General features: G+C 31.0%; 1 protein-coding gene across 1 annotated transcript in view; it reads left to right on the top strand.

Annotated features, from left to right (window-relative positions):
- Positions 1 to 546: 546 nt before the first annotated feature.
- Positions 547 to 7,961, top strand: part of LOC106683490 (uncharacterized) — a gene marked incomplete at its 3' end in the record, with an annotated part of 36,842 nt that continues 29,427 nt past the window's right edge. Inside the window, 1 exon segment of the mRNA XM_067050513.1 lies at positions 547 to 658.

The raw sequence follows: 7,961 nt of genomic DNA, 5'->3' as shown, positions 1-7,961 counted from the left end.
ATCAATTTTAAGAAAGACAAAAGAGATGTATCATTTTCATTTTGAAGTATCTTTTCTTTAATTTTATAAATTAATCCATAATTTTTTGTTGTGAATAATTCAGTTCTTTATCTATTTTTGTAGATGATAATAATTAATAAGTTAGCACGATCATAAACATATATGAAGTTTTAATTCCCTTCATAATAATATAATGAAAAAATAATGGTGGAATATTTTGGTTTAGATGTATCAAGTTCAGGTTGAGCTACTGTGTCAACCAACATTCATTATCAATCAGTTTAAATGGTAGTTTTTACGTTTTATACATATTTAAAAATATTTATAATTTTTCGATTTCAAAATGAGTATTCCTGCACAGAATAATGCTTGTATTCAAAGCAGTGGTTGCTCTTTAAAACATGAAAAAGTGTTATATATCATCGATGTTTTTAGGGAAAGTGTTATATTAAATAAATTAGTTAAATTTAAACCATAAACGGGATACTCAGGGGATATGACGAGATTGGATCAATAAAGGCGAGGGGGGGGGGAGAGTTGGGGGCTGCGTAGAGGTCTGTTGCCGGGATACAATCCATGTTGCCTGATTGTCTGTAGCTCCCAGTGTCAAAGTGTCATTGTGGAACGAGACAACTTAAGATTCCTAGGCCAAAAATAGGTAAAACATGTTTCTCCTAGTAGCCACCACTATCCTAATACTATATTAGGTATAGTTCCCAATACACGTAATCTAGTTTCAATTTGTCATTTGAAAATGAATTATATTGTCGATTCATTATTACTGGGTCACAATAGAAATCTGTTTAATAGACTACCAACCTTAAGAGATGAATTTGTTTATAGTTTTTGAATAGCAGATATTTCGTTCCTGTATGTGTATATGTTTTTAGTTAAAAACTACCAGCATTGCCCATACCTCCTCTGTTTATCGACTGATATTAAACTTTTCTTTCTTTCTTTTTTCCATATATTTTTTTTTTAATGACTTTTTTTTGGTGGTTTCAAACTTTGTTTTTTTCTGTACCCATGTTCATCCACAAAATAGGAAATACAAAATAAAAAAGAAACAACAAATAATAATGAAACTTAGGGATAACGCTAAAAATAATAAGATTGTTTCTTATTATCGGTTATTGACCTTGGTTGCTTTATTTTCTCCATAAACTAATTACTAAGCTGAATAAATTATTATAATGCATTTTAGAGATCAACTATACGTATTTGAGGTTTCATCATAGGTGTGCACTTAGTGTGTAATAAGTATCATTAACGGTTCAAATTAATGAGGTGTCTTTTTAGTGTTCATAAAATAAACAAAAAAAAAACAAAGATTCAAATGCTTACATATTAATTCAGAATAATTGAAGGTGATATTTCTTATAATCCAAAAATAAGGGTAGGTTAACATCGGATAAAGCATTTTTAATAACATATCAACATTTTGAAGCCAGCGAAATGATAGTAACATTGCTATTTCTGATAAAAATAATAACAACAGTTGATTTTGTTTACATTGATTCGTTTAAAATGTGTTTAATATATCGCAATTTACCTATGTATACTGTTGACAACACAATTTATGACAACACAAATAATTATTCATTATTATTATTATGGAAAATAACAATGTTACTGGTAACATTTCATAGTAAATACACTTTCAGTGTATCTACTTAGTGACAGGTACCGAATATTGGCCGAAGGCAATTACATATTCTCTAAATGTAGGGATAATGAGAAAAATATACGTTCCTATTCTTTTATTGATATTTATGTCCCACAGAGAAGGCTACAATATTTTTTGTTAATTGACGTCAGGTTTGACACGTTATACTTTATCTGTCTGTATTTAGCCAACATATGGTCCACAAATCGATAATTGGAGCATGTGATTTTTATTGAGTCAAAAAACAAAACAAATAGTTTCTGTTGTTTTTTATACTGGAAAATAGACAGACTTCTTAACGTCTCATTGCATACACATATCGCCTCCTTTTTCTCCTCACTACGCACTCGTAGTTGCCAGCATTCTGCCCATCTTCGCCAGCTAAATCATCTTAGCCACGGCGAGCGAACTTCTTCGACTCATCCTCCAAGAGGACAAGGCGGCCGGACGGTCGTCCTTTTGTCTATCTACCTCCACGAGAACATCCACTCAGGACAACAACCACAGCCGGGGCCCCACCAATTACCGGTGATATAAGACTTTTTTTCTTTTGTTCAATTAATTTTATTTTGTAATAGTGTTAAGCTTTCTTTTTTTCTTTCTATTTTGTATATTTTTTGTTCCTTTTATTATGTTTACTTATTTAAAAATACAAAAATAACAAAATTCGACTATTCTTTTCTTTTCACGGTTGGGCTAGTAAAGGTTCCTTTTGAACCCCTACCCGCCGTAACAATATTATTTCCTCATATCAAGTTCTAGTTTACTCAAGTGGTTTTTGATTTTGAAAGTTTGTCATTAAATTTAAGGCTTTGATATAAAAGTAAGAAATATTATATATGCTTATTTTTTTAAAAATTGTTCTTAAAGACAACTTATCGATTTGTATATTTTTCTAGAAAAATGTTTTGTACTTTTTATGTTGAAGTGAAAACATGATTCTCTTCCATTTTCTTTACATTAGATTTTTAATTTTATCTTGCTGGAGCTGAGGCACTACCGCCTTGACCTTGGCCCCAAATGAACTTTGTGCACTATTGTATCTAGCTTATATTAATTGAATTTGTATATAGTGTTTAAATAGTTAGTTTAATGGCTAGCACCATTATTGTCAAAGAATTCTCTTTCAGTGAAAAGTAGAACTACACTATGAAGAGCCCAAATAACAATAGCAATATTATATAATTTATTTTTGGAATAGTTATAAAAGATAAACCATTGAAAAATTACCATGATAGTTGAGGGAGGGTAGGGAAAGGGTTTTTCCTAATAATATGAAAACTCAAAAATTTGAGAAATTGAGATTTGAGAAACTACTTCCAACTGCGAAAATTGAGGGAAAACGTTACCCAAAAAGGTTATTATACTCAAAATTGCTTATAAACGCTATTTTGATGATAAATGATTAAGAAAAGAACACATTTTAGGGAATATTGTATGACCTCCAGGAAGTAGGTGAAATCCGCTCAAAATAGTTGGGGCAAGCGAATTAGGGAACAAATATAATGGTAATTTTCGATTCAAAATTTTTTAACAAAATGTAATAAATAACAAACAATATTTAAAATAAGGGATTTCAGTTAACCATTAATAATTTATTCACCTTCATAGAAATGACTCTTACTACTGCTAAGCAAATTCTTTATCTTAGACTTTTCCGCATTTCTTGATACAAATTCTTCTCTACATTTTTATTTGAATGACTGCCTACTTAGTGAAGTAGTTACATACCCTCTATCGAAAAATAACTGAAAGTTACTCATTATGTTTCTATGTCTAAGTCACTTAAAGTATATTTATTTAGATCAACATTTTCACCACAGTCATTTGTGACAGTGGAGTTACAAATCGTCCCTATATAGCTCAATCAAATTACACAAAAATGGCCGTGCCTCGAAAAACAAGTCAGACAAAGCGGGATGATTTTGATCCAATTTAGGTATCCCAAAGAACAGTAATCTTTTGCACTTTTCTTTAGTTTTTGGCTTTTAACATCTGAAGGCTGTGTCGCCCAGCAGTTACACTCTTACGTAAAGTTAATAACGTTGTATTCTGAGCGTATGAGTTCCTAACATTAGGGGTATTCATGATGTTGTGTTAAATGTTATATGTTTTACCATGTTAAATGTTATAACTATAGGATTGTGAGCAGCCCTATTTGAAGTCATGTTAAATGTTAAATGTTTTACCATGTTAAATGTTATAACTATAGGATTGTGAGCAGCCCTATTTGAAGTCATGTTAAACGTTAAATGCATAAGAGCCCCTAGCGGATTTTCTCAGCAACTTGTTGTATAAGCTTTTATGTTTATAACCTTCCTTCCAGACCCTCATGTTATTGTTTACTTCAATTTTGATTTAAGTAATTAATTAAAACATGCCTAGAGTGAGTGAAAAGTGGAATTTGTGTGAAAGTTTAGCTTATGAGTGTCTTATTGATCTTCAAACCTGTGAAGAAGAAAATGAAGATGAGCTAATTGACAACTGTATTGAAAGTCACAACAACTAATATGGCGGCGATCTCAACTGGTCTATTGTGTGACGTCATTCTCGATTTAACTGACCAAGTAACAGACTCTCAGCCATGTTAAATGTTATTTCGTTTTACCACGGCAAAAGAAGGCAATTTTTTTCGATTTAACACGAGTTTTTCCATTTAACACGCTTTAACATAGATCATGAATACCCCTATTATATATTGGGTCAAGGAATGTAGTCGAAATGGATAGAACAATAACAACGATTGTGTCAAGAAATTTAATATAGTGACTTTAAAGCGTGTAAACTTTGGAAACGACTGTTCCAAATTATGTTATTGGATAAAATGTTACTAACGAATACTTACATTTCAAATCTATATACAATACAATCCCTAGTTCCACTTATCCACTCACATTTTCATCATCGCTCACTTGTCAAAATTCCAACCTAATTCTATTTATGAAGGTATAAACTTGAAAATTGGTAAACTTTTAGTTCTTAGCTTGTAACCAACGGGAAAATTCCTAAAAAGTAAAATATTTAATGTCTACCCCCCCCCCGTCTCACTCCCTCTCCCTCTCTCCCTCCCTCTCTTGATTTTTTATATTCTTATAATTGAATTTTTTATTTGTTTTGGTATCTTAAATCGTACTCATTCTGTGTTTTATTATAATATGTTAAAATATTTGCTTAGTAGTACCACTCGCTTGTTAATATTCATTATATATGCCCATTACAAAATCTTTTCTATGTTCACAACAAATATTCATATTAATTGTTTACTAAAATTTGCTATATTAATTAATATATATATATATTTCTCAATATATAAATTATAATAACTAGCGAACTTAATATTTGTCATTTAAATATAGAATCTATTCGCATTGGGCATTGGTCTGATTTTTATATGTTTGTGTCACGAAATATTTATGATGTAGTTTGCGTCAGTGAATCATGGTTACATGAGAAGATTTATTTCTCTACCTGACTAAAATATCTTTAGATTCGATCAAAATAATGAATCTCGTGGTGGAGTTTGTATATACCCTAGAGCCTTCCTATCTTGTAAAATTTTACTCTCATAATCAATTCTTCAGTCATCTTCTTTCGAATTCTTAATTCTGGAGGTCGAACAAGGTCATCACCTTGTTTTATCGTTATTATAAGCTCCTTATAATAACGATATATAGACCTCCAAAACATAGTTTTCATCAAGAACTACAAGATATTTTAGAAACCTTTGTTCCTCTATACCATAACATAGTTTTAAATGGTGACTTAAACGTCTATGTTTTTTAAAACTCCTACGAATCAAAGTTATTAAACAATCTTTTCTATAGTTTTAATTCATCTTTAGTTAAATTTAACCCCACTTGTCATTCTTTAATTTCTGATACCTGGCTCGATATTATGTTAGTTGATAACAAAAATTTGAATAAAGTCGTCTCATCGGGACAATTATCGGTTTCCTTTTGTCTTCACCACGATATTGTTTTTCTTTATTATAGAGTCTCGGAAGCTAAAAAATATAGGACATTAACTTTCCGAGATTTTAATAATTTTAATAGAGATAAATTTAACGATGAACTCAATGTTGTTAGTTGGAATGAAATTAATGAATCGGATAATATTGATAATCGGGTTGAAATGGTTAATTTAAAACTTTTGTCTTTGTTAGATAAACATGTCCTTTATAAAACTATTATATACTATTATATTATAATAATTAAAAATCGGGAAGTTTTACCATTAGCTGTCTCGAAATCCGAACTAAATCAATTTTTCGTAAACCCTTCTCGAATTCTCTCTCTTCATCTTCAGTTTCGCTTCACATTAGAAATGAGTTCAGTCCTGATAATTTTTCTTCTCCAACGTCGACTTGGATATATTTCTTAAAAACTTTCATAAATCGAATATGCACTCTTCTGGGATTTATAAGCTACCATTAAAATATGTCAAATTATTCCTTCCATATTTAATTCCAACTCTCTTGAACATTTTAGATTTTTCCTTACAATCTTCATATTTTCCATCACTTCCACTTCCTAAAAATTCAAATCCTAGTAATGTTGAACATTATAGACCCATTGCAAAAATATGTTCTTTGTCCAAGGTTCTCGAACGCATCGTGTATGACCAAACGGTACAGTTCTTAAATTCTAATGATCTCTTTGATAAATACGAGTCTGGCTTCCGATCAGGGCATAGTACTCAAACTGCATTATTAAGGTTGACTGAGGACATTAGGCTCGCGATGGATGGATTACTTGTACGACAAGTAACAATTTTGGTATCTTTTGATTTTAAAAAAGCGTTTGACCTAGTAGACCATACCATTTTATTGCAAATTTTAAGAAACAAGTTCAAATTTTCTCATAGTGCAGTACTCTGGTTTGAATCTTATTTGAAAAATAGAACTCAAGCAATGATAGATAGTGATGGATCTGTCTCTGAATTTCTACCAATCGTTTCGGGAGTTTCTCAAGGCTCAGTCCTGGGACCGTTACTCTTTCTTTTATACGTATCGGATATCTCATCGATACTTAAATCATGTAAATATCACATATACGCCGATGATATTATCATTTATATGTCATCGAGTCCTGAAAATTTTAACGAATCCATAGAAAAAAAAAATCAAGGTGTAAGAGAAATATTTGCTTGGTCAGTAAACCTAAAACTCACTTTGAACCCATTAAAGACAAAAGCAATAATTTTCGGTAGCAAATTTTATGTAAAACCATTAGTCGCAGGAAATTATCCAAAAATTCATTTAAATGATATACCCATTGAATACTCTCAAACTTTACTGCTCTTGGGTGTAACATTCTCTTCATCACTCGATTGGAAAGACCATGCAGTTAGTACATCTCGGAAATGTTTTAGAAATTTAGGCCAGTTACGTAGGAATAGAGAATGCTTGCCTATGTTTGTACGGAAACATCTTGTTCATACACTAATAATACCACACATCGATTATTGTAGTATATTATTTACAGATATGCAGGGCTAAAACTTATCAATTCTTCAGAAGGCTTTTAATGCATGTGTTAGGTTCATTTTCGATGTTCCCGTTCATGAACATGTAACGCCATTTTTTGAAGAACTCGGTTGGCTCAAACTCCCTGAAAGAAGAAAATACATGCTTGGTAGTTTCCTGTACCAACTTTTTAAAGATAAAGCTCCAAATACCTCTACGATCTTTTTGAAAAACTAATTCCTCCTCCAAATCGCATAGTTAAAAAACATAACAGTCAATTTCACATTCCAGTCCATCGAACATCTCGATATAGTAAATCATTTTTAATTAGCCGAATTCGTTTGTGGCAGGAAATCCCTGAAAATATTAAAAATATACAATCTCAAACAGGCTTTAGAAACTTCTATTATAAACAATTAATGGAGAAATAAAAATCTGATCTTATTTAGCAATGATCTTGCTGATGTGAATTTACTTTCAGATGTGAAAGTAATTTTAATGCTTTGTGTTATCTATTATCTTATAAATATTTTAAATTATATAATTTTCCTCTGTTTCATTTTGTAGAATAGATTGCTATTTTTACCAAATGTTATTTGGTGATTAATTTTCATATATATGAATATATATCTGTATATGTAAGTTACAGCCTTAGTCAGCTAAGCTGTCAGCTGACAGGTCCATATCAGCTGATCGAGAACAGCTGACCGATTGTATATATATAGACGGACAGGCTCCGCAAATAGATTAGTATTTTACAGCAGTTCAAGCGAGTTAGATCTTTTTCCTTCTTCTCTTTTTTGAAATTGTGCTTTCGCCAATACTTAACTG

Source organism: Halyomorpha halys, unplaced genomic scaffold (assembly GCF_000696795.3).
Source record: "Halyomorpha halys isolate HHAL.00 unplaced genomic scaffold, Hhal_1.1 Scaffold488.1, whole genome shotgun sequence".
NCBI lineage: Eukaryota > Metazoa > Arthropoda > Insecta > Hemiptera > Pentatomidae > Halyomorpha > Halyomorpha halys.
The sequence above is the reverse complement of the archived record's forward strand: the minus strand, read 5'-3'. Positions and strand labels throughout refer to the sequence as shown.